The sequence below is a fragment of the Geotrypetes seraphini genome, chromosome 1, assembly GCF_902459505.1.
Source record: "Geotrypetes seraphini chromosome 1, aGeoSer1.1, whole genome shotgun sequence".
In the NCBI taxonomy this organism is placed as follows: Eukaryota; Metazoa; Chordata; class Amphibia; order Gymnophiona; family Dermophiidae; genus Geotrypetes; species Geotrypetes seraphini.
In genome coordinates this window covers 485495453-485520326 of record NC_047084.1, presented here as the reverse complement: position 1 = coordinate 485520326, position 24874 = coordinate 485495453, and the positions used below count along the sequence as shown (strand labels likewise).

General features: G+C 44.7%; 1 protein-coding gene across 4 annotated transcripts in view; it reads left to right on the top strand.

The window, feature by feature from the left end:
- Positions 1-17431: 17431 nt before the first annotated feature.
- Positions 17432-24874, top strand: part of KIAA1958 (KIAA1958 ortholog) — a 203706-nt gene continuing 196263 nt past the window's right edge. For 2 of the 4 annotated variants that reach the window (XM_033926044.1, XM_033926012.1), the window contains exon 1: positions 17432-17936. The gene's annotated coding sequence lies outside the window, so the exon portion shown is untranslated. Of the gene's footprint in view, positions 17941-18156; positions 18351-24874 lie in introns of those variants that run through there. The other 2 variants (XM_033926023.1, XM_033926034.1) reach the window with 2 other exon arrangements.

The following is a 24874-nucleotide window of genomic DNA, read 5'->3' as shown; positions in this document are numbered from 1 at the left end:
CACTTTTCCCTCTGCCCTAACTGGGACCTTGGCAGGGAGAATACCTGGCTAGTCACAATACATATTAAATACAAATCCCTATACCTATGTACTTACCTTGAAAATAATACCTCCAAGATTGTATGCCTTCACAACCCTCAGGTTTCAGCAAATCCCTATTCCTCAGCACAACCAATACCTGCAAGACTAGAATTTATAATGTTATGACATTCATATGACAAACAGGACCCAATATAAGAACATAAGAATCACCTCTGCCGAGTCAGACCACAGGTCCATCATGCCCAGCAGCCGCTCCCGCGGCGGCTCCCTAGGTCAATGACCTGTAAGTGATCTATTACTCTAAAGCATTTGTACTGTGTAGACCCCTCTAATTATACCCTTCAATCCCCTTTTCCTTCAGGAATTTGTCCAGTTCCATTTTGAAACCTAACATCGTACTCTGCTTTACTACTTCCTCCAGAAGTGCATTCCAGGTGTCCACTACCCTCTGAGTGAAGAAGAACTTCCTGGCATTTGTTCTGAATCTGTCTCCCTTCAATTTTTCCGAATGCCCTCTAGTTTTTGTTGCCCCTGCCAGTCTGAAGAATCTGTCCCTCTCTACCTTCTCTCTACCTTTCATGATCTTGTAAGTTTCTATCATATCCCCTCTAAGCCTCTGCTTCTCCAGGGAAAAGAGCCCCAGCCTGTCCAGTCTCTCAGCATACGAAAGGTTCTCCATGCCCTTTATCATTTTTGTTGCTCTTCTCTGGACCCTCTCCAGTATCGCCATATCCTTCTTAAGGTACGGCGACCAGTATTGAATGCAGTACTCCAGATGCGGTCGTACCATCGCCGTATACAGCGGAAGGATAACCTCCTTGCTTCTGGTAGCGATACCCTTCTTGATAATGCCCAACATTCTGTTCGCCTTTTTCGAGGCCGCAGCACATTTTGCCGCCGGTTTCATTGTTTTATCCACCATAACCCCCAAGTCCCTTTCTAGGTTGCCCTCCCCCAATGGTATCCCCCCATCATGTAATTGTACATTGGGTTTCCTTTCCCCATGTGCATGACTTTACATTTCTCCACATTGAAGCTCATCTGCCATTTTTTAGCCCACTCACTCAGTTTGTTCAGGTCCCTTTGGAGTTCTCTACATTCCTCAACTGTGCTAACCTTACCGGAGAGTTTTGTGTTGTCCGCACTTACCTTTAAAATCATACCTGCAATAATGGAAGTATGGCTGGACAACCATCATGGATTAGCAATGTCACTATACCTCAGCCCACAAGGCAGGGAGAGAGGCCCGAAAAAAAAGACCCATTAGCACGGGAGACAATCACCCTCACACCACTGGTTACAGTACCTATAACTACTATAATTACTTACACATAGATGTTAATACATTTACAAACACATTTACTTGCCTTCCAGTTAACTACACACCCAAGCTGGCACAGTAGAGAACTTTAAACCAGTAAGCCCCATTCTCAGCATAAGCAATAGCTAGCACAGTACAGAACTTTAAAACATTAAGCCCCATCCTATATTATGATCTAGCTAAATTCAGGATATTATGGTATGAATATACCTGGAAATGTAGAATTTCTATCGTCCTCACCATCAACAATACCTGCAACAGACAATGGTACTTATTTGTCTTTATAGAATAATAATAATAATAACTGATGGCAAATGTCTTTAGAGAACTTTAACCAGTAAGCTCCTCTCTGAGCAAAAGCCATAGCTGGCACAGTATAGAGTAGACCTTTAAACAGAAAGCCCCTCTCTGAGCAGAAGCAATAGCATTCCTCTCTCACTGCCCCTCTCCCCTTTCTTTCTCTCTCCTTGTACCCCTTTGTTTCTTTTTGTCTTTTTCTCTCCTTGCCCCCCCAACCAAGCAACCGTGTGGATTTTTCCCTGCTCCAACCATTCTTTCTCTCTCACTGCCCCCACAAACAACCGCTGACGATTTCTCCTTGCTTCCCCTACACCAGGCCTAGCATGTATAAACGCCGGACACAGAAGCCTTCCCCCCACCACATCGGAGAAGTTCCGGCCTAGCCAGGCAACAATTGACTTGGGGGGGGGGGAAGAAGCTGGTACGTGGCAGGCCCAGCGTTGGGGAAGAACAGATTGCACAGGTATAGAGCTCTAACCCAGCAAGCCCTTCTATGTACTACCCAAATTAAAAATATTATGATATAAATATACCTCCAGTCACGCTGTTGCACAGCGCGCTATTGTTGCTACACGCATTTATCTTATGCTTCTCTAGCACATATATTATATAACTTTAAAAACAATTAAGCCCATTCTAAATTAAGGATATGACAATATGAATATACCTGGAAATGTAGAAATGTGGAAGTAGTGTTGTTCTCACTAACAATAGCTGCTATAGACAAAGTTCTAGCACGATTACACTCGCCAAGACCAATACTTGCAACAAAGTCATGCAGAGAAAGGGCGTGCTGTTCTCACCACATATAAAAAGAGCCTACATAATCATAGTAATGGAAATGCACTCACATGACCCATGTTCTCAGCACATATAAACAGCCTATGTAACCATAGTAGTGAAAATGCATTCACATGACCCAGTGATATAAAAGTGATGTCCCTCTACATCCTACGTTGGTCATGCATAGATTTCTGAGGCGCGACATAAGTACGTGCGTACGTCGTGCGCACGATTGTCTTGCATGCAAATGTCTCTCGTTTTATTGTCTCACGCTGTTATTGTGCGCATGATTGTAGTTGCGTGCAATTGTCCTGCACGCAATTGTGTTGCGCAGACATTGTCTTGAGCTGAAATGTCTGTACGTATTTGACTGTGCGCATTTGTCTTGCGTGGATTTGACTTGCCACTGAACTTTGTGCCTTATTTTCAAAGACAAACTCATGTATAGAGCATTATAATAATCTAGAGCTAATAAATTGGGGTTTACATTATAGTTTTCAAAGCTTGTTGATCTAAAAATAGCCAGTTTTCTAAATCAACCATTAAGTTGTCTAAATCAACCATTAAGGAAATATAAGATAGTAAAGATAAACCTCTAACTTAATTCCTCTTCCTTTTACTGGACACTCTTCATAGCTATCAATCTGTATAATTACTCCTAATAATGAAATATCAATTGTTCTGATTCCCATGATCTCTAATCCTTTTGACTATCGATCATTGTTATGCCATAGCGGCATGGCAGTTATGTGGCCATTTTGGCTAATAGGTGTGAATCTTCATGTCTGCTTGCTTTTTAGCTGCAATCCTTGTCTTACATCTGTGCCAAACATTTAGGCAGCCTTACAACTTACTTTCGTGAGAGCAAGTTGTTTATCAACTTGTATCATATCTCTTATACTATTTCATGTCTTACCAGGAAGGGCCGAGGAAGGTTTCTCATGGTACTGCAATTAAGAAGAGCCTGAGCACATTCCATCTGTGAGAGTTAGATAAGGGAGACACCTGTTGTTACTGCAGAAACATCAGTGTCTGTGTGTGAGAAATTCAGCACTTTCTGTGCTATAAAAGACTGAGAGTCACAGACTGGACTTTGAATCTAGCTGCAGCCTCGGGAGCCGTATCCTGTACTGACCTATTGATCGCTCAGATTCCTGATCAGTATCAGGACGGAACCTGGCCAAGTATTCTATTTGGTGTATATAGTCTCTGCTTATATCTTGTATATTATGATGTCTATCTGCATTATTTGGTATTATCTGATGTTTATGTAATATAGAATCATATTACTCTGAAGCTTTGTTGGAAGTGACTTCTACATACCCTTGTTAGATAAATATGTGGCAGAACAATCTTGAAGCCACTCTCTTGAATCCCATCTGTCATCATCTTCCAACATGAATTTAAATGTGTCAAGGCTTACAATTAATTACTTCCCAGGGAAAAATTAACTTAAGTACAACCTCTATAAATAAATCTGTGAAGTCAGATTATTTACCCCTCTCCCCCCCCCTCTTTTTACTAATCTGTTGTAGAGGTTTCTACCATGGCCCGGGGTGCTAAATGCTCCAATGCTCATAGGAATTCTATGAGCGTCGGAGCATTTAGCACTCTGGGCTGTGGAAATCAGACACAACTTTAGGTAAAAATTTAGGATGAGTGCGAAGAACCACCTTATCATGATGAAACACAGTAAAAGGCGGGTCCGCAACCAAAGCTTGCAGCTCACTAATCCAACGAGCGGACGTGAGCGCAAGCAAAAAGATCACCTTCCAAGTGAGAAACTTAAGATGAGATTTGTCAATAGGCTCAAAGGGAGGCTTCATCAGCTGAGCCAAAACCACATTAAGATCCCAAACTACAGGAGGAGGTTTCAGAGGAAGATGAACATTCACAAGTCCCCTCATGAAACGAGCAACCAGAGGATGAAGAGAGAGAGACCGACCCTCGAGATGCCGATGGAAAGCAGCAATAGCGCTGAGATGCACCCGAATGGAAGTCATCTTCAGCTCGGACTGTGACAAATGCAACAAATATTCCAGAACCGAAGTCACCGGAACCGAACTCGGATCCAGACGGTGCGAGGAACACCAGGAGGAAAATCTTGTCCATTTCTGAGAATAACAAAGCCGAGTCGAAACCTTACGCGAGGCTTCCAACACGTCCCGTACAGACTGAGAAACGGGAAGCGAAGTCAAGGGGAAAGGAACCAAGCCGTCAGATGTAAGGAATGAAGATTGGGATGCAACAGTGACCCCTGACTCTGAGACAGCAGAGAGGGAAAAACAGGCAGTAGCAGAGGCTCCCTGACACTGAGTTGAAGAAGCAGGGAGAACCAGTGCTGACGAGGCCAACGAGACACAATGAAAATCATCGTGTCTCTGGTCGATTTGAGATGTACCAACGTTCTCAAGATCAGAGGGAAAGGAGGAAAGGCATCGGCCTCGAGACGGTCCGGGGAGTACATCCGAGAACAATAGAGGGGCAGCTTGTGAGTCTCCGGGGAGGCAAACAGATCCACCTGAGGAGTCCCCCAGCGGTCGAAGACCTCGTGCAGAACTCTGGAGTTTAGCAACCACTCGTGCGGCTGTAGCAGATGACTGAGTTTGTCGGCCAGACAGTTCCTCTCTCCCTGAATGTAAACCGCCCGGAGGAAGATGTTCTGGGAGACCGCCCATTCCCAAAGGCACAGGGCTTCCCGGCACAGGGACCAAGAGCCCGTTCCCCCTTGCTTGTTCACATAGTACATTGCCACTTGGTTGTCCGTCCGCACGAGGACTACCTGATCGTGCAGCAGGTGGCAGAACGCTCGAGCAGCCAGAAAAATGGCACGAAGCTCCAACACATTGATGTGACAAAGACGGTCCTCCGCCGACCATAGACCTTGAGTCCGCAGACCGTCGAGATGAGCCCCCCACGCGTACTCCGAAGAGTCCGTGTGATGTGGAGTATTCCCTTGAAGCACCCGACTTCGACGCCCGGGGCGGGGCCGAGGACGACCCCCCCGCCCCCGTCGAGGAGCCCGAGGATGGCTTCTTCGAAGACCCTGGAGTAGAAGAAGGAAGTGAGGACTTACCCACAGTGGACTTCGGGGGTCGAGGAGGCAGGCTTCGACGAAGAAGGTCTCCGCGGCGAGGTCGAGGGAGTCGAGGCCGAGGTCAAAGCCGAGGCCGAGGTCGAGGCCTTCCCCGCCGCAGGTTCAACACTAAAGAGCTCCGCCATGCGGGTGCGCCGACGGCGGAGTGCTCGAGGCTGAAAAGTCGAGCACCGAGTGCAGGAATCAGTCGGGTGATCCGCACCCAGGCAAACAAGGCACCACCGGTGCGGATCGGTGATGGAAAGCAGCCGATCACACCGGGTGCACTTTTTAAAGCCCGTCAAAGGACGGGACATGAACACGAAAAACGGCCAGGAACAATCGAGGTCCCGCGGCCGCGGCTACCGGGAGCCCCCGGAGCCGGAATGAAAAACTTTTTTTTTTCCCGACGATTTCGAATACACGAACGAACAAAAACAATAAATCAAGCACAGCGACCGAGAAGACAAACCCAGCCGCGGTGTCAGAAGGCAAAAGGCACGGAGCACAAATTCCACAGAGTTTCTGGCTCCGCGGAAAAAACTGAACTGAGGACCACGAGGTGAGGATGCGCCCTCTAGTGGGCAGGAAGGCATGCACATGCGTGGTGCAGCATAGCAAGCTTGAAACTTCAATCAAGTTTGCTTGAAAAGCTGTCCGCGCTGGGGCTCCGTAGATGACGTCACCCACATGTGAGAATATGCTGCCTGCTTGTCCTGGGATAAATATATATATATGTCATGTGTGATTGTGTCTTTCCTATTACTGGAGTTCTTTTCTTAATTTAACTTTGTTTTAAATTGTAAACTGCCTAAACTTGTGTAGCAAATAAGGCAGTATAGAAAATGTTAATAAATGATAGAGATCAACAAAAAAGTTGTACGCAATATCTTTTTTTTACTGGATTAATACTTCTTTGATGAGCTTTTTAGTAAAGGGAAGATAATGCATCTGTGACAAGCTCTCCAGAAGTAAGTTAACCAATAAAAAGAAAGTATCTACAATTTATTGATTAGACCAGGGGTGGACCACCTGCGGCCCACCATAGAATTTTATGTACCGTGAGACCATGGGCATTATAAACAAAAAATGTGATTTACCAGTTTTTGTAATTTGAAATACTATACTTCACAAATATTTTCAGAACAGCCACTTTTGCAGTTTATTGCCATCATTTTTAGTTGATTAATTAATTAATTAATCAGAGGTCTATGGAGCTCTGTGCATTTCTGGTTTCAATATTACATAATGTTGAGGCCCACTGGGGATAATGTGGACATTCATGCAGCCCTCTGTGTTAAAACTTTATTTCTATATATCTGAGTGGACTAACAAGTGAACCACAATTCTTCTGCAAGAGATTTTTAAATAGAAGATGCGGAGTTTGTGGAAGGAATGAATATTTTGGAAATAACATATGCTCAGTTTGGTGCTCGGGCCTATGCTCTTCAACATATTTATAAACGACCTGGAAATTGGTACGATGAGTGAGGTGATTAAATTTGTGATGATACAAAGTTATTCAGAGTAGTGAGGACACAGAAAGATTGTGAAGACCTACGATGAGACATAAACGCACTTGAGGAATTGGCTGTGAAATGGCAAATGAGGCTCAACGTGGATAAGTGCAAGGTGATGCATGTTGGTAACAAACATCATATGCACAAATACAGGATGTCCAGTGCTGTACTTGGACTGAGCCCCCAGAATAGACTTAGGAGTACTTGTAGACAAGCCAATGAAGCTGTCCGCACAATGTGCGGCGGTGGTGTAAAAAAGGTGAACAGAATGCTAGGAATGAGAAGGGGATTACAAACAGATCTGAGAAGGTTATCATGCCGCTATACTGGGCCATGGTGCACCCCCACCTGGAATACTGGTCACCCTACATGAAATAGGACATAGTACTCGAAAGGGTCCAGAAAAGAGCGACAAAAATGGTTGAGGAGGAATTGCCGTACAATGAGAGGCTAGAGAAACTGGGCTCAGAAGTTATGTTAATAGGCAATGATGAGCAGTTACTACAATTGAAGGAGATAAAATTACAGGATGTAAAACTGTCAACTTCCTCATGTATGAGACTACTAGGTGTTTACTTAGATAATCACTTATTAATGGAAAATCATATTCTAAATGTTGTTAAGAGTGCATTCCTGCAGATGAGAATACTCTCTAAAGTGAAGCCAATGTTATCAATGCTATATTTTCAAGTAGTAGTCCAAAATCTTGTCATTACTAAACTAGACTTTTAGGAGTTACAAAATCAAAAATAAACGCTTTACAAATTGTACAAAATATAGCAGCAAGGATGATTACAGGGGTATTTTGTTATGAGCATACAGTATATCTCCAGTGCTGAAGCAATTACAAAATTTTGACCATACTACATCATGTACTCTATGGAGGCACCACAGTATTTGATTCAGGCACTGAGAAAATATATGCCAAAATGCGAACTACGCTCACAAACGGCAATGAGCTTGCTTGTCCCTTGAACAAACTCATGATGTGAGCTATAAGACCTGGATGGTAGCGATTTTGATTGATGGCCCAAGACTGTGGAATGCAATGAAAGGTTCATTGAGATTGTTTTCTGAATTTCAATCTTTCAAAAAACTGCTAAAAAACATCTATTTCTTAAAGCTTTCTATAACTAAGGAGATGTTGGTAGTTTTTTCACAAGGATCAAATTTGAACTTTTGATGTTTTATATTATTTTCAATTGTGCATAGATGTTGAATTTGTATATTTTAAGTATGTCATTTTACATTATGTATGTGAATTTGTAATCCGCCTAGTTCAGGGGTGTCCAATGTCAGTCCTCGAGGGCTGCAATCCAGTCGGGTTTTCAGGATTTCCCCAATGAATATGCATGAGATCTATGTGCATGCACTGCTTTCAATGCATATTATTAGGGAAATCCTGAAAATCCGACTGGACTGCGGCCCTCGAGGACTGACATTGGACACCCCTGGCCTAGTTGATAGGCGGACTAGAAATTTTTTAAATAAAATAAATGCTGCAAATTAAATTTTCTTATGGATTGTTTAACTGGTGTGTAATGAGAAAGCTGTAAAGCGGAATACAGCTGTGTTTGTGTGAGTTGTAAGAACATAAGAAATGCCTCCGCTGGGTCAGACCTGAGGTCCATCGCGCCCAGCAGTCCGCTCACGCGGCGGCCCAATAGGTCCAGGACCTGTGCAGTAAATTTCTATCTATACCCCCCTATCCCCTTTTCCAGCAGGAATTTGTCTAATCCTTTCTTAAACCCCAGTACCGTACTCTGCCCTATAACGTCCTCTGGAATTGTATTCCAGGTGTCTACCACACGTTGGGTAAAGAAGAACTTCCTAGCATTTGTTTTGAATTTGCCCCCTCTCAACTTTTCCGAATGCCCTCTTGTTTTTTTATTTTCTGAAAGTTTGAAGAATCTGTCCCTCTCTACTCTCTCTATGCCCTTCATGATCTTGTAAGTCTCTATCATATCCCCTCTTAATCTTCTCTTTTCCAGGGAAAAGAGTCCCAGTTTTTCCAATCTCTCAGCGTATGAAAGGCTTTCCATCCCCTTAATCAGTCGTGTCGCTCTCCTCTGAACTCTCTCGAGCAATGCCATATCCTTCTTAAGGTACGGAGACCAATACTGGACGCAGTACTCAAGATGTGGACGCACCATTGCCCGATACAGCGGCAGGATAACTTCTTTCGTTCTGGTTGTAATACCTTTCTTGATTATACCTAGCATTCTATTCGCTCTCTTAGCGGCAGCTGCGCACTGTGCTGTCGGCTTCATTGTCATGTCCACCATCACCCCCAAGTCCCTTTCTTGGGTACTCTCATTCAAAAACTTCCCTCCCATCGCATAAGTATACCTCGGGTTTTTGCTTCCCACATGCAATACTTTACACTTCTGAACATTGAATTTCATCTGCCATCTCTCTGCCCATTCCCCTAGTTTGTCCAAGTCCCTTTGCAATTCTTCGCAGTCCTCCTTTGTCCGAGCTCCACTAAATAGTTTGGTGTCGTCTGCAAATTTTATTATCTCACACTTCGTCCCTGTTTCTAGATCATTTATGAATATGTTAAAAAGCAGCGGCCCGAGCACCGAGCCCTGCGGAACACCACTCGTGACCTTTCTCCAGTCTGAGTAGTGATCCTTCACCCCTACCCTCTGTTTCCTACCTTCTAACCAGTTTCTGATCCATCTATGCACATCTCCGTCCACCCCATGGTTCTTCAGTTTCCGGAGTAGACGTTCATGAGGTTGTCAAAGGCTTTCTGGAAATCTAGGTATATGATGTCTATGGGGTCTCCTCTGTCCATCTGTTTGTTAATTCCTTTGAAGAAGTGCAGTAAGTTAGTCAGGCACGATCTTCCCCTGCAGAAACCATGTTGGCTGGTTTTCAGAAGTTCGTTTCTTTCAAAATGTTCATCGATGTTTTCTTTTATCAGTGCTTCCGCCATTTTCCCCGGTACCGAGGTCAGACTCACCGGTCTGTAGTTTCCCGGGTCCCCTCTTGATCCCTTTTTAAAGATGGGCGTAACGTTGGCTATCTTCCAATCCTCCGGAATCACACCTGTTTTCAGAGATAGGTTGCAAATTTGCTGCAGTAGTTCCGCTATTTCCTCCTTTAGTTCCTTCAGAACCATTGGATGGATTCCATCCGGACCCGGCGATTTGTCAGTTTTTAGTTTTTCTATCTGCCTGCGCACATCATCAAGGCTCACTTCCATGGTTGTTAACTTTTGTGCTTGATTTCCCTTGAAGATTTGTTCAGGTTCCGGTATATTGGTTGTGTCTTCGCTTGTAAATACCGACGAAAAGAACATGTTAAGTCTTTCTGCGACCTCTTTCTCTTCCTTCACCGCTCCCTTCCGGTCTCCGTCGTCCAGCGGTCCCACCTCCTCCCTAGCCGGCTGTTTCCCTTTAATATATCTAAAGAACGGCTTGAAATTTCGTGCTTCCTTGGCTAGCCTCTCTTCATACTCTTTTTTTGCTTTTCGAACCACACGGTGACATTCTTTTTGATACTTTCTGTGATCTTTCCAGTTTCCCTCAGATTTGTCCTTCTTCCATTTTCTGAATGAGTTTTTCTTATTGCCTATCGCTTCCTTCACTATTTTAGTTATCCACGCCGGGTCTTTTGTTCGACTCTTGTTGCACCCTTTTCTGAATCTGGGGATATACAGATTTTGCGCCTCGCTCACCGTATCCTTGAAAAAGGACCAGGCATGTTCTACCGTATGCCATTTTTTGGAAGTGTTCCTAAGTTTCTTCTTTACCATTCCTGTCATTGCTTCTTAGTTTCCCTTTCTGAAGTTAAAAGTTGTCGCTATGGTTCTCTTTCCTTTCAGTATTCCTATTTCCACCTTGAACTTGATCATATTATGATCGCTGTTTCCCACTACTTCCACTTCCTTTGCAGGTCCCTTTAGCCCATTTAGGATTAGATCCAGAGTGGCATTTCCTCTCGTCGGTTCTCTAACAAGCTGCTCCATGAAGCAATCTTGTAGAGCCTCCAGAAAGTCTGCCTCCCTAGCGCATCTTGAGCTTCCAAGACTCCAGTCTATCCCAGGGTAGTTGAAGTCTCCCATAATAACTGTGTTACCGATTTTGCATTCTCGCTTCATCTCGGCTTCCATTTCTTCATCGATTTCTCCGGTTTGTCCGGGTGGACGATAATATAGACCTATCTTTATTTCAGGCCCTTTCCTTCCTGGTATTTTAACCCATAGCGATTCTAGCTTGTTGGCCGTCTCTGCTGTGTCCATTCTTGTCGATTGTATGCTTTCTTTTATGTATAGTGCTATTCCACCGCCTTTCTGTCCTAATCTGTCTTGGCGATAGAGTTTGTACCCCGGCAGTGCTGTATCCCATCTGCTTTCCTCATTCCACCATGTTTCAGATATTCCAATGATGTCTATGTTCTCTGCAATGGCCATGGCTTCTAATTCTCCCATTATGTTTCTTAGGCTCCTTGCATTAGTATATATGCAATTTAGCTCCTGGAATTTTGTTGCCTTCATTTCCTTTCCCTGTGCTTCTGTCTTTAGATTCTTCTCTTTGGTTACGATCTTTCTAATCTCCTCTCCTTTGTTAGTCGACTCCTGTAGTTTGTCCCTTGTTTCATCCCAGCCTTTTTTCTCCTTAGTATCTTCACGAGATACCTTTTTCCGAATCATCAACGCTTGGTCGACTGTCGGCTTTCCCCTTCTTGTTAGTTTAAAGCCTGTTCTATTCCTCTCTTGACGTTGTTTGCTAGAAGTCTAGTTCCCGCTGCGCTCAGGTGCAGTCCATCTCTCCTGTAGAGCTTGCTCTTGCCCCAGAACGTCATCCAGTTCCTCACGAAGTGGAATCCTTCTTCCTCACACCATCTCCTCATCCATGCATTTATTGATTGTAGTTCCTCTTGCCTTTTCACATCTGTCCTCGGTACCGGTAGGATCTCTGAGAACGCTATCTTCTGGGTCCTCATCTTCAGCTTCCTTCCCAGAATCTTGAACTGTTCTATCAGTGTGTTTCTTCTGTAGTCCCTCCTGCTGACATCATTCGTCCCGATGTGGATCATTACTGTGGTCTCTTCCGTCTCTGCTCCTTCCAGGATCTTTCCAATTTTGTCCACGATGTCCTTGGTTCTCGCTCCTGGGAGGCAGGTCACCAGTCGGTTCTCTCTCCCTCCTGCTATGTGGCTGTCCACATGCCTCAGGATCGAGTCCCCCACTAGGATCGCTGACTTTCCCTTCTTCAATGTTCGCTTCGGTCTCAGGTCGATGTCCTCGGTATGCTTCTCTCTTTCTTCCTCTGGGCATTGACTGGTCAATTTCTCGCCTTCGTGTGTTTTTCCTCCGGGGGTGTCTTCTTTGTGGTCTTCTGTTTCTTGCTCTCTCTTCGATGTTGGTGTAACCTCTTCTTTTATCTGAAGTTCATTCTCTTCCACCCTCCTCTTGTATGCCTCCTCAATGAATTTCTCGAGTTCCCTGACTTCCTCCTCGATATGCCTCTCGCTCATGAAGTCTTCAGTTGTCCTGATTGGGTCCTCCGTGGTGTAAAGTCCTTCTAGTTCCTGTATCTTGTCCTCTAGTCGCTTGACTTCCTTCTTCAAGCTTTCCAGCTCCTGACACTGACCGCATACATACGACTGTCTCCCCGAGGGGAGGTAGTCATACATATGACAGTCGGTGCAGAACACTGGAAAGCTCATCTTCTGGTTTCCCTCTGCTTCCATAGTCGTTCCTATTTTAAGATAACACATAAGACTACGTGTTCCTTGTGTGCCTGCTTCCTTCTGCGCCTTCTTCTTGTGTGTGCTGCCTTTGCTCTACCTTACTATACTTTGTTTGTGTGTTTGTTCCTTGTGAGACTGCTTCTTTCTGCACCTGCTTCTTGCCTTACTGCCTACTTCTTGTGTGTGCTGTTTGTTCTACCTTACCTTACTGTTGCTTGTGTGAGTTCGTTCCTTCTGCGCCTGCTTCTTCTGTACCCTTCAGTCTTTCCCTGGTGCTCCTGGGTGTAGTAACTTGGCCCTTCTTGAGGCCCTTCTTAAAGGCGCTCTCGCTATGGCGAGCGCCTTTGCCGCGCGCCTTCGCCGGGCGCCGAACGGCTAGGCGCCGTTGGCTCCTCCCCTTTAAGGGGGAGTCCGGCGCTGCCTGTGACGCATGGGGGGGGGCGGAGCGAACTCTCGCCGCTACCCCGAGCCTACTGTCCTCCTACTTCCTTCTGCTTTCTTCGGTGCTCGGCACCAACGCTGTCTCCTCTGCTTCTTGCTCCCCTTCTCTCCTCGGCACCGCGTGTGCCGCGCTGGCTCCTCCCCTTTAAGGGGGAGTCCGGCGCTGCCTGTGACGCGTGGGGGGGGGGGGCGGAGCGAACTCTCGCCGCTACCCCGAGCCTACTGTCCTCCTACTTCCTTCGGTGCTCGGCACCAACGCTGCCTGTCTCCTCTGCTTCCTGCTCCCCTTCTCTCCTCTCTCTTCGGCACCGCGTGTGCCGCGCTGGCTCCTCCCCTTTAAGGGGGAGTCTGGCGCTGCCTGTGACGCATGGGGGGGGCGGAGCGAACTCTCGCCGCTACCCCGAGCCTACTGTCCTCCTACTTCCTTCTGCTTTCAAGAATGTACCTGATACCTGCTTGTTCTCATGATTTGAGATTTTTAAATTAAGGTTGGAGTTATATTTCAAAGGAAAACTGATAAGAACTTTTAAAGTGTGTTTCAGAATTTAAATTGGATTTTTAAAAAAAATTCCTGTTGCTAAAAAGAAGTGTTAAGTACTGGGAAATAGAGAGTTTTAATACCTTCACTGTGTAAAACCATTGATTCAACGCAAGATTGCCTAATATTGTTGGTGTTTTAATTTAGTATTCAGCAGTTTTTCTGCTAGTGTATTCCTGCAGTCTTTTCTGTCAGTAATATACCTTGGTGTGAAGTTTGGAGAATCTAAAACTATCTTTTGAAAACTAAATTACTGAGCAGTTTCATTATTTCTGAATCAAAGATACTTGGATATACAGATAAAGTTGAGGTTGCTCCTGTGTGAATGTGTGCGTCGAAACTCTGTAAGCTGATTTCATATCAGAAACATTGTTTTTCATGGGAGAGTCAGCATAGGGATTAAAGAATTACACTGGCCAACACTAATTTTGGTGCCTCAAATGTTAGAACTGTTTCTGCTGATTCTAAAAATGGCACTAGTTTTCTATCAGCTCTAAATTTTGAGATACAGAACATGTGCCATATACCACTCTTCACTCTGCTCACCCATTAAAAAAATCAGGATATTTTAATGTAGTGTTTATTTTAATATATTTTAAGCATGAAGGAAACATACCAAAAGCACAAGTTTATGATACAAACTTTCCAGGCATTTGACACACAAAAAACTCTTTTTGTAAGATTTTTGAGAGTGGGATCTGCCAGAACAATCCCACATAAGATTCCAACAATAATCTGCCATCATATGTGCATCCCATCTTCCTTGGTATCTGGCTTCCATTGTGGGCTTTTTTTTCAAATATTGTTTATTAAAATTTTTCACAAACAGGAAACAGATCAAGCAACATTTCCACAAAAGCAAAAAGTAGATAATAATACAACAAAGAACTGTCACCATAAGTACAATCATCACAAGCAAATAGAGCACTAAACAAAATCCTACCCACCCTCCCTCCTAAATAAAATATGGCTCCATGGTTTTATGTCTTGGTGAAATTTTTCACCTTGCTCTTCACTTGTCACCAAGGTTCTCAGGAAAGCAATCTAAGTCAGTGTTTTTCAACCTTTTTACACCTATGGACCGGCAGAAATAAAAGAATTATTCTGTGGACCGGCGGTTGAAGAACACTGGGCTAAGTCGTGGGCCAGACCCCGCCCATCTCTACCCAATCTCCACCCCAGACCCCGCCCCCATAATAGTACTAATTGCACCTTGCACGTCCCATGCCTCATCTGGAAGCCTTCCCTCTGACATTGCAACATCAGAGGGAAGGCTTCTGGTTCAGGCGCAGGATGCCCGTAGGAGCCACTGCCCGTGGCTTTGTGCACTGAATCAGTTAGGAAGAGGGAGCTGGCTCGAAGATAACGCTGCATCGATTGCACAGTGGACCGGCGGTTGAAGAACACTGTTTTGGTCCTGATGCACGTGCTGACCCTGTGGACTGGCAGGAAATTTCTATGGACCGACACTGGTCCATGGACCGGTGATTGAAGAACACTGATCTAAGTGACTGTGCAGATAATGGATTTTTACACTTATGTTACACCCAAGCCTGTTGAAATGAAAGAACATATCCTCTGCCTTCTTGTTGCCAAAAAAAGTTTCCACAAGAACAAATGAAGACCAGGCACATGATTCGATTTCATTCATTGATGCTATGAAATATGGGCCATTTGTAAGTTTTCTGATCTGTGGACATCAAAAATTCCTACCTTCAGTTTTTCCATGGTAAGTCTAGGTAACATATGCACTATGCATTCAATGCACGAACCGTCTTTATTCAAAGCTTTTACAAATTGTTTTATCAGGCCTAGCTTTATATATAGTGGTGGCAGTATGATTCTATCTCATGCTACCAAAGGTTCATTGATTACATTTTGTCCTCCAACCACCATATATTCGCTCTGAGGCCAATCTTTTTTGCTCAATGTTCATGTTTGGCTCTACTATCCCAAAGACATAAAAAGCAAGGATACTTTGTGTAGCCACTTTGTTAACCAAGAAGAAAATTAAATATCTTCAAGTCTACACAAATCACCCATTGATGTTCTTGGTAATTTATCTTTTCCAAGACTAAAGAGATGGCCTTGCACTCTTCTTTCATCCTAGTGGAGTGACCGATTGGAATAGAACCATAAATTCTACCATATCGAAGAAACTAGAGCTGATGTGGTCTATCGCAATTTTCAGTCAGCTGGCCATGGAGCGGGATCGCCCACAGAGTGCTAAGGTTAGTTAATCTAGGCCTTTATTTCTTGTGCAACTTTAGTACTGTATCTTTAAAATCTTTTCAGACATAGCAATTATAATTTTCACTTTCACTAGCCAGTAGTTCAGATGGCTCAAATTCCAGGATGTCAATCAATCATGCTGATGTTTTATCTTCTATAAATGCATTTATTGAGATGACATTCAAGAAGGGCCATGTTGTTTCTCAACTCTATAAACTTTATCCTTAAAAAAAAAAAAAAGTGCTCCTTATTTTGGACTAAGCTCAACCCACTTTCATCCGCTAGCATTATGCAATCTCTGTATTTTTTTCTCTCATCGGGCTATTTGGAGAGTGTGGTGCAGTTGTTAAAGCTACAGCCTCAGCACCCTGAGGTTGTGGGTTCAAACCCACACTGCTCCTTGTGACCCGGGCATGTCACTTAATTCCCCCCCATTGCCCCAGGTACATTAGTTAGATTGGGAGCCCACCCAGACAGCCAGGGAAAAATGCTTGAATACCTAAAAATAATTCATGAAAACCGTTCCGAGCTCCCCCTGAAAGAATTGTATAGAAAATTGAGTAAATAAATAAAATTGTTGGTGGCAGGTTTTAATACCTAATAATTTATGTTGGTCTTGCAAAAATTACCAAGGTACACCATTGCATCTCACATATTAATGTCGGCATACTGATGACTTTTGGATGCAGTCATGGAGCATTATTTCTGCAATACTGTACTTATTAAGAAGCCATTATCCTTTAAGATTATATTTGGCAATGGCAACATCTCTGAATCAAACTATTCCGAAGCTGTTGCGACCATCGATAAGAGTACAGTAAGTTTTGAGAATCCAGCCCAAAGAAAAATACAGCTTAAACCTCACGAAATTAAAAATAAACAAAAGATCCCGGACAGTCAAAAAGGTAAAATTGTCATATTTATATTCTCCAAATTTTCGGAGTACACCTGCTCAGCAGACCAAACGTTGCTCAATACTGTCGAAACGAATTCAAAGTTTCCGTTGGTGGATCGCTTTCCCTCGCTTCTATAGATATCGATTTTTTTTTATTTTTTAATATTACCACTTTCGTTTGGAATAAACGCTGCTTGGGGAACACAGGTACAATAGACCTAAAAGCAAACCCCGAAGTCCAGAAGAAAAAAAGGATCTTAAAATCTACCAGCTCTCTCTAAACGTGCAAACAGGGCTGCGATGAAGCAACAACCCAGAGAAACTCGAGAGTAATCTGGCGGCGACACTAAAAAGCAAATATCCGAACAGAAAACCCCAACCATACCCCAACAGATACGCGCGCGCGCGTGTGTGTGTGTGCGCGCGCTCGAACAAACACCCTCTAGCGTCTCAATCTGCAGCCGCTCACGTCGCTCCGACCACGCCACTGTCTCCACCTCCGTCCGAGCCGCTAAGAACGTTGGCTAAATGAAATATGGCAGCCGAGCCCCTCCCCTCTCACAATGGGGGCGGTGCCTCGTGGAAGCCGCCGGCGGCGGCGGCGGTTGAGGCTGAAGGGGGAACGCGCGCCGCCTCCCCCCCCCACCCGTGTCCTGCTGTGTGCGGCGGCTTGGGGGTGGGCGGGGGTCCGGCTCTCTCTGTTATTGCACACTTCCTGTGGTATATTTATGACCAGGCCTTCGATTTCCGGTAGACGAATAGGAGCCCTTGTTCCAGTTCTGTGCTCCCTGTCTTTTTTTTCTCCTATTCTTCCTAATAACGCCTCCCCTCGCTACCGACGTTTAATCCTCAGTACGGGGGAGGGGGGGAAGGGAAGTCCCTGGCCAGTTACACAAAGGAAAAGGGGGACAGCCTAGAGAAGGGAAGGATAGAAGGAGGACCGGGATTGCGAGGAGGAGTGCTGCCTTCCCTTTTTTAAAAACAAAAGAGGCGGGGAGGGGGGAAATTGAACTGCGTTTATTCGAGGCTCCGGAACAGGTGCTGTTGCCCCCTCCCCCTGCATTCCTATGGAGATACACCTGCAGGTAGGTGAGTGCATGGGGTGGGGGGTGTGACAAAGCGATGGGACTTGTGGTGTGGGCAGTGCGCCTGGGGGAGGGGAGCCGCACGCTCGGCATTGCTCCTTTATTGCCTTTGCCCCAGTTTTCTACTCAACTTTAATGTTTCATGAGGGGGGGGGGGGGGAGGTGAGAGGCTGTGATATTTTTCTCCCAGTTCTTTGCCCCATGATGCGTTCCTTCCTTTCATGGGTCGCAATTGCCTCTCCTCTAGTTGGGGGAAGAAAGGACATGATAGCTGGGATTGTCTGGCGAGAGTCGCTCACAGACTGTGTGTGGACTGACTGTTTGTCTAACCCTGGAGGAGGGGTGTGTATATGTGTCTCGTGCTCCCTTGATGTCGCCACTGGGGGATTCTGGTGCTCTCGGTGTATCGTGCAGGTATTGTTTGGAACTGTGAAGGGAGGGCATAGAATAGGGCATGCTTGTCTGCTCTCTGGTTTTGAAGGAAAAAGAGTGTCTGAAGTCCTTGAACCTCATGATTACTGTTCGTCCGAGATGGACCGGCTCCTTCTGATCCAAGAATTATTATGAGTGGGTTACAACTGCTGGAGTTAAGGTGGCAAGCTGCATTTATTAGAGTTTTCAAGAGACACAACATAACACAACACAACATATTCTTAATGAAACTTTCATCGTCCCGGCATACTCGTCTTGGGCTTCTGGCTTAGTTGGAGCTGACATCCACTGTATCTGCGGTGCCATAAAGCTTTTGTTTGCAGCCACCTGGTGACCCTATTTATATGGAAAGAAAGAGGATTACCATAATCTTTCCAGTTAGAAGAGGGGGGTTCCAGATCTCTAGTAGAACCTAAGTATGTTCTAAGGATGTTGAATGCCTCTGTTTAATATCCTCAGTCCTGCTAGCTGTTTTGTTGTTGTGGGTTTTTTTTTTGTGTGAGTATACTGAGTAACTGGGATTTATATTTATAATCATGGTATGTATGCTTGTTTTTCATGTTGGATCTTCCATCAAAGTACTAGCCAGACCTAACTTTGCTTACAGAACAATAAAATTTGTATTCCACATTGCCCAACATTTTAGTTTAATGCAGATTATAGAGGTGGGGGGAAGGAGACCAGTACAGCTCTGGGGAAAAGTAATAGTATTTAAGTATCTAAAGTATTAATCTTAACTTAATTATGATTGAACACATTTTGAAAAGAAAAATTTTATTTATTTAAAAAAGTTTATTTCGTTTAACCACCTAAGCTGATTACAAATGACATACAAAGTAGAAAAGACAGTACCATAAACTCATTAATAAGCTAATCATTCATATAGTTTCAACATCTTCAGAAAGCTATTGGCTGAAAAAAAGCTTTAACAAAAAGGTGAGTTTTCAGAGATTTTTTTAAAACTCTTCAGATCTTAACAGTCTCAATGACCCATTTAATTCATTCTGTAATCAAGGGTCTGCAACTGAGATTGCTGCCCTCCATGTTTTTTTGTAGTGTACATTCCCAAGGCTCAACCCTCATAGCAGATTTGGATCTCAGAACAAGATGGTAAATATTTTCTTATGACTTGCATTAGATACCAAGGCCCCTTTCCATCGATTACAGTAGGAATTAAAACATCAGTGGTAGGTCTAATTTCTATCACCACAACCATGGCTCACATGAAGATCAAACAATGTAAAGTTCAGGAGCCAATGCTGCAAAAGTGTGCAGTCATTAGCATGACATCTGCATATAGTTTTGTAGAAGAAAATTTTGTTTTTGTATAGTTATTAATTGTTCACTTTCCTTAGCAACAGCAGCAGATGAATCCAGAGACTAATGGGATAGCACACATCTACCAGCAGGTGGAGATAGAGAAACCTATTGGCTGGCACTCCTCCTGCATCTTCAGTATGCTCTATCTCCCAGCAGGTGATGGTCGGTATTCAACTAGCTCCTGAATTCTGGCTGTGACTGGAAAATTATTTTCTCCTGTTGAGGTTTCTCTTCAGTGAGACTGCCATTCTATTTCTCCTGTTGAGGTTTCTCTTCAGTGAGATGGCAATTTTATTTCTCCTATTGAGGTTTCTCTTCAGTGAGACAGGGGTGTCCAGCTGAACGGTGCCGGCTTTAGGAGTTACACCTGGGCCCCCCCAGGTCCCTACCTCACCCTCACTCCAATGATAGAGGGTCTGACTGGGTCTTGATTTTTCTTCTTTCCCTTCACTGTAAAAAAAAAAAAAAAAAAGAGACCACAGTGACTATTAAACAATTTTGCCCTCATAGTACTGAGCAACCGACATCTCCCGGCACTATCAACAAAGTTGTGAGTATATTTTTTATTTGAACTTCTTTTCTGGTTTCTGGTTGTGGTGGAGCTGCGGGTTCGGTGTGAGTCTACAGAAGGAATATGTTTTTTATCAAACACTATATTTTGTAGAGTTGTGGAAATGGTTTAGTGACTGACAAGTACATTTACATTTGCATGAAGTTTATTCAGTAAAGGGCTTCGGGTGTATGAGAGCTCCGTTGACAGAGCCAGTGCTTTCCCGCGTGTTGTTGGCGCGTGCTTGTTTTCATACTCTGGCAGCAGTGCCACAGCGGTAGTGGGATTTCTCCCTGAGGCAGAGTCTGCTTGGCAGTTCCCAAGGCCGGGTGTAGGTAAATATTTGGACGGCTCCGGATGTGTTTTTCACATAGCCAGTTCCTGATTGAGTGCAAGAGGCATGCACTTATTTTCCTAAGTTGAGAACGAAGCAGCATTCATTTATTTCTCTCCAATGTTCATTTTAAGCATTTTATACCATGACAGTGTGAAAAATATTTTAATAGTTGGCTCTGGGTAGGTTTTTAATGCATTTTTGATTGAGCCAGCTCATTTCACCATTAAACAGGCACGTGCTTGACTCTCTGGCGCTAGTGGGAGCACCGCAGCGTTCATGGAGTTTATTTTGCAGCTGACTTAGGTCACTATCCCGCGGCTTCCCTGTTCTCGGGGTTCTAAGCGTCAGGAGTGTTTCAACAGGTTTTGCCACTGTTGCAGTGATATACCTTGTGTGTGTGTTTCCCTACTCTCTGCTTGAAAAGACTTAACTACAATGGAACCTTGGTTTACGAGCATAATTCGTTCCAGAAGCATGCTCGTATATCAAAGCGAGTTTCCCCATAGGAAATAATGGAAACTCGCTTTGATACGTTCCCACCCCCACCCCCCGAAGCCAGTGGCGCTGCTTCCCCCCCCCACCGCACGAACAACTTGAATTTACCCCCCCTTCTGATACCGGCACGCAGCCCACAGGACATGCCGGTGCCGCTAGAAGATCTTCCTGCCTCTGCCGGGCCTTGAGCATGCATCTGTGCATGCTCAAGGCCTTCTAATTCTCCCTCTCGCCAAGATTCTCTGAGATCTCCGAGAATCTCGGCGAGAGGGAGAATTAGAAGGCCTTGAGCATGCACAGATACATGCTCAAGTCCCAGCAGAAGTAGGAAGATCTTCTAGCGGCACCGGCACGTCCTGGGGTTGCGTGCCGGTGCCAGATTGGGGGGGGGAGAAAGTTCAAGTTGTTTGCGCGGGGGGGTAGCGATGCCGGTTATCGGGGGGGGGGGTGCTCGCAAATCGAGTCAACACTCGGTTTGCGAGACAAGTTTTGCGAGAATGTTTTGCTCGTCTTGCAAACCAGGTTACTCGCAAACCGAGGTTTGACTGTACTTTAATTGCGACTGTACTGTTATGCCTCATGGTGCTTAAGAAAGAGATTCTGCCCTGTGCTCAGCCGCCCAATCTCGTTTTTTTTGCTGTTATGGTATCGGAAGAAGGCAAATTGCTGCACAGTGATGTCAGCGGCATGAGAGTACCCTGTGTTTCATACGGGTATCTTCTTGTCTCTCTCGGTGGCCCTGAAGAGTGAGTCTATGGAAGTTTAGAGGTTTTCTTCTTCTTTGTGCCTCTGTGCAGATGTGTGTATCTGGTAGCACTATAGAATTAATTCCTGAACTGTCTTTTCTATTTCTAAGGTGCCAGTTTCAAAGCTTCACACACAGATTTCTCATAGAAACATAGAATATGATGGCAGAAAAGGGCTATAGCCCATCAAGTCTGTCCACGCTAATGACCCACCCCCAGACTTCACCCGGCTAGAGATCCCACATACATATCCCATTTCTTTTTGAAATCGAGCACGCTGCTGGCGTCAATCACCTGCAATGGAAGTTCATTCCAATGATCGACTACCCTTTCGGTGAAGAAATACTTCCTGGTGTCGCCATGAAATTGCCCACCTTTGATTTTCAGTGGATGACCTCTTGTGGTTGAAGGTCCTTTAAGAAAGAAGATATCATCTTCCACCTCGATGCGGCCCGTGATATATTTAAAAGTCTCAATCATGTCCCCCCTCTCTCTACGTTCCTCGAGTGAGTATAGTTGCAGTTTATTCAGTCTTTCCTCATATGGGAGGCTCTTGAGTCCCGAGACCATCCTGGTGGTAATTCGCTGAACCGACTTGATTCTCCGCACATCTTTTTGATAATGTGGTCTCCAGAATTGAACACAATATTCAAGATGAGGTCTCACCATGGATCTGTACAGGGACATTATGACTTCGGGCCTCCGGCTGACGAAACCTCTACGGATGCATCCCACCATTTGTCTAGCCTTGGATGCAGCTTTCTCCACCTGCTTGGCAGTTTTCATGTCTTCACTAATGATTACTCCCAAATCTCGTTCTGCCCTAGTCCTAGCTAAGGTCTCACCATTCAGAGTGTAAGTTCTGCATGGGTTTTTGCTGCCAAGGTGCATGACCTTACATTTTTTGGCATTAAAGCCCAGCTGCCAAGTCGAGGACCAATGTTCCAATAAGAGCAGGTCCTGCTCCATACTGTCGGGTAAGGTGCTGTTATCTATTATGTTGCATAGTTTGGCGTCGTCGGCGAATAGTGTTATTTTACCTTGAAGCCCTTGAGTCAGGTCTCTTATGTATATGTTGAAAAGGATCGGTCCCAAGACCGACCCTGTGGCACTCCACTGGTCACCTCCGATGTATTGGAGGGGGTACCGTTAACCACCACCCTCTGGATTCTACCGCTTAACCAGTCATTGGCCCATGTCGTCAATATCACTCCCAATCCCATCGAAGTCATCTTGCTCAACAATCTGCGGTGCGGGACGCTATCAAAAGCTTTGCTGAAGTCCAAGTACACGACGTCTAGAGACTTCCCCATATCCAGTTTCCTTGTAACCCAGTCAAAGAAGCTGATCAGATTGGATTGACAGGACCTTCCCTTTGTGAATCCATGCTGCTGGGGATCCTATAGATTCTCCTCGGTCAGGATCGTATCTAATTCCTGTTTAATAAGTCTTTCAATGAGTTTGCTCACTATTGAGGTGAGACTGACCGGTCTGTAATTCGCAGCTTCCGTTCTGCAACCTTTTTTGTGCAATGGAATGACGTTAACTGTTTTCCAGTCCATGGGGACTTTTCCGGTACTTAGGGAAAGATTGAACAGCACGGATAGCGGTTCCGCCAGGACATCACACAACTCCCTAAGAATCCTGGGGTGTAGATTGTCCGGTCCCATGGCTTTGTTCACCTTGAGTTTTGATAGTTCGCCATGGACGCTGCTGGGTGTAAACTTGAAGTTTTGAAACGGGTCTTCCGAGGTTTGCCTTGCTTGCAGTTGTGGACCGGTCCCCGGCACCTCACAAGTAAAGACTGAGCAAAAGTATTCATTTAGTAGTTTGGCTTTATCAGAATCCGTTTCTGCATAGGTCCCGTCTGTTTTCCTGAGACGTACTATCCCATCTGTGTTTCGTTTCCTGTCGCTAATGTATCTGAAGAAGGATTTATCCCCTTTTTTAATGTTTTTCGCTAGTTGTTCTTCTGTTTGAATCTTGGCCTCTCTGACTGCCGCTTTGACTGCTTTAGACCTGGTCAGATAGTCTTCTTTTGTCACCCTGTTTCCTGTATGCTTGTAGGAAATAAAAGCTTTTTTTTTTCCTTGACAAGATCCGAGATCTCTGCAGAGAACCACTGGGGCTTGTTCTTTCTCCGTCGTTTGCTTACTGTTTTTATATAGCGGTTTGTTTCCTCATGCAAGGTGCATTTCAGGATTGACCACATAGCCTCTACATTGTTGGTTTCAGCTTGGTTTTGTAGCGCCTGATGGACGAAGTCTCCCATGCGTTTAAAATCAGTGCCCCGAAAGTCGAGGACCTTTGTTGCTATGTTTGATCTTGTGAAGCCTATCTTGATGTTGAACCATACCATGTTGTGGTTGCTGGAGGCTAGTGTATCGCCTACCGAAACTTCTGAAACGCTTTCTCCGTTGGTGAGTATCAGGTCCAGTGTCGCCTGATCTCTGGTGGGCTCCAGCACCATTTGTTTGAGTCGCACCCCTTTTATGGAGGTTAAAAGCCTTCTGCTGCCGCTGGTAGTAGCGTAAAGTGTCTTCCAATCAGCGTCGGGCATATTGAAGTCCCCTAGCAGAACCGTGTCCCCGCGTAAAGTGATGTTCTCAATGTCTTTGATTTGTTCCATATCCCTATCTTCCTGCTGTTCTCAGGTTGCCATCTTCTCATGGCACCTGCTAGACAGTCCCTCAAACTGGCAGGAAGAGCTGTGTGGCTCCTTCTAACCAGGGACAAGTTACCTATTCTCCCAAACCCACAGAGTAGCAAGTGCTATGTGGCTGTTGGTATCATCCCTGAAGCTCTCTTTAGGGATGTGAGCTTTGTCTGATAACAATTAAGGTGCAGATTATTTCCCATGGGGCGGTCAATGCAGCTTCTAGATTCCGTCTAGTACGTCTTCACTTTAAAGACAGTAAGTTTTTGGCTAACATTGCATGGAGTTAGTACTGTTTCCAGAATTCTTTTTTGTTTTATAAATCTTTATTCATTTTCTTATGTTACAACAAGTGTTTTTAAATAAATTCATTATAAACTTGAATAAACACACTTGATTAAC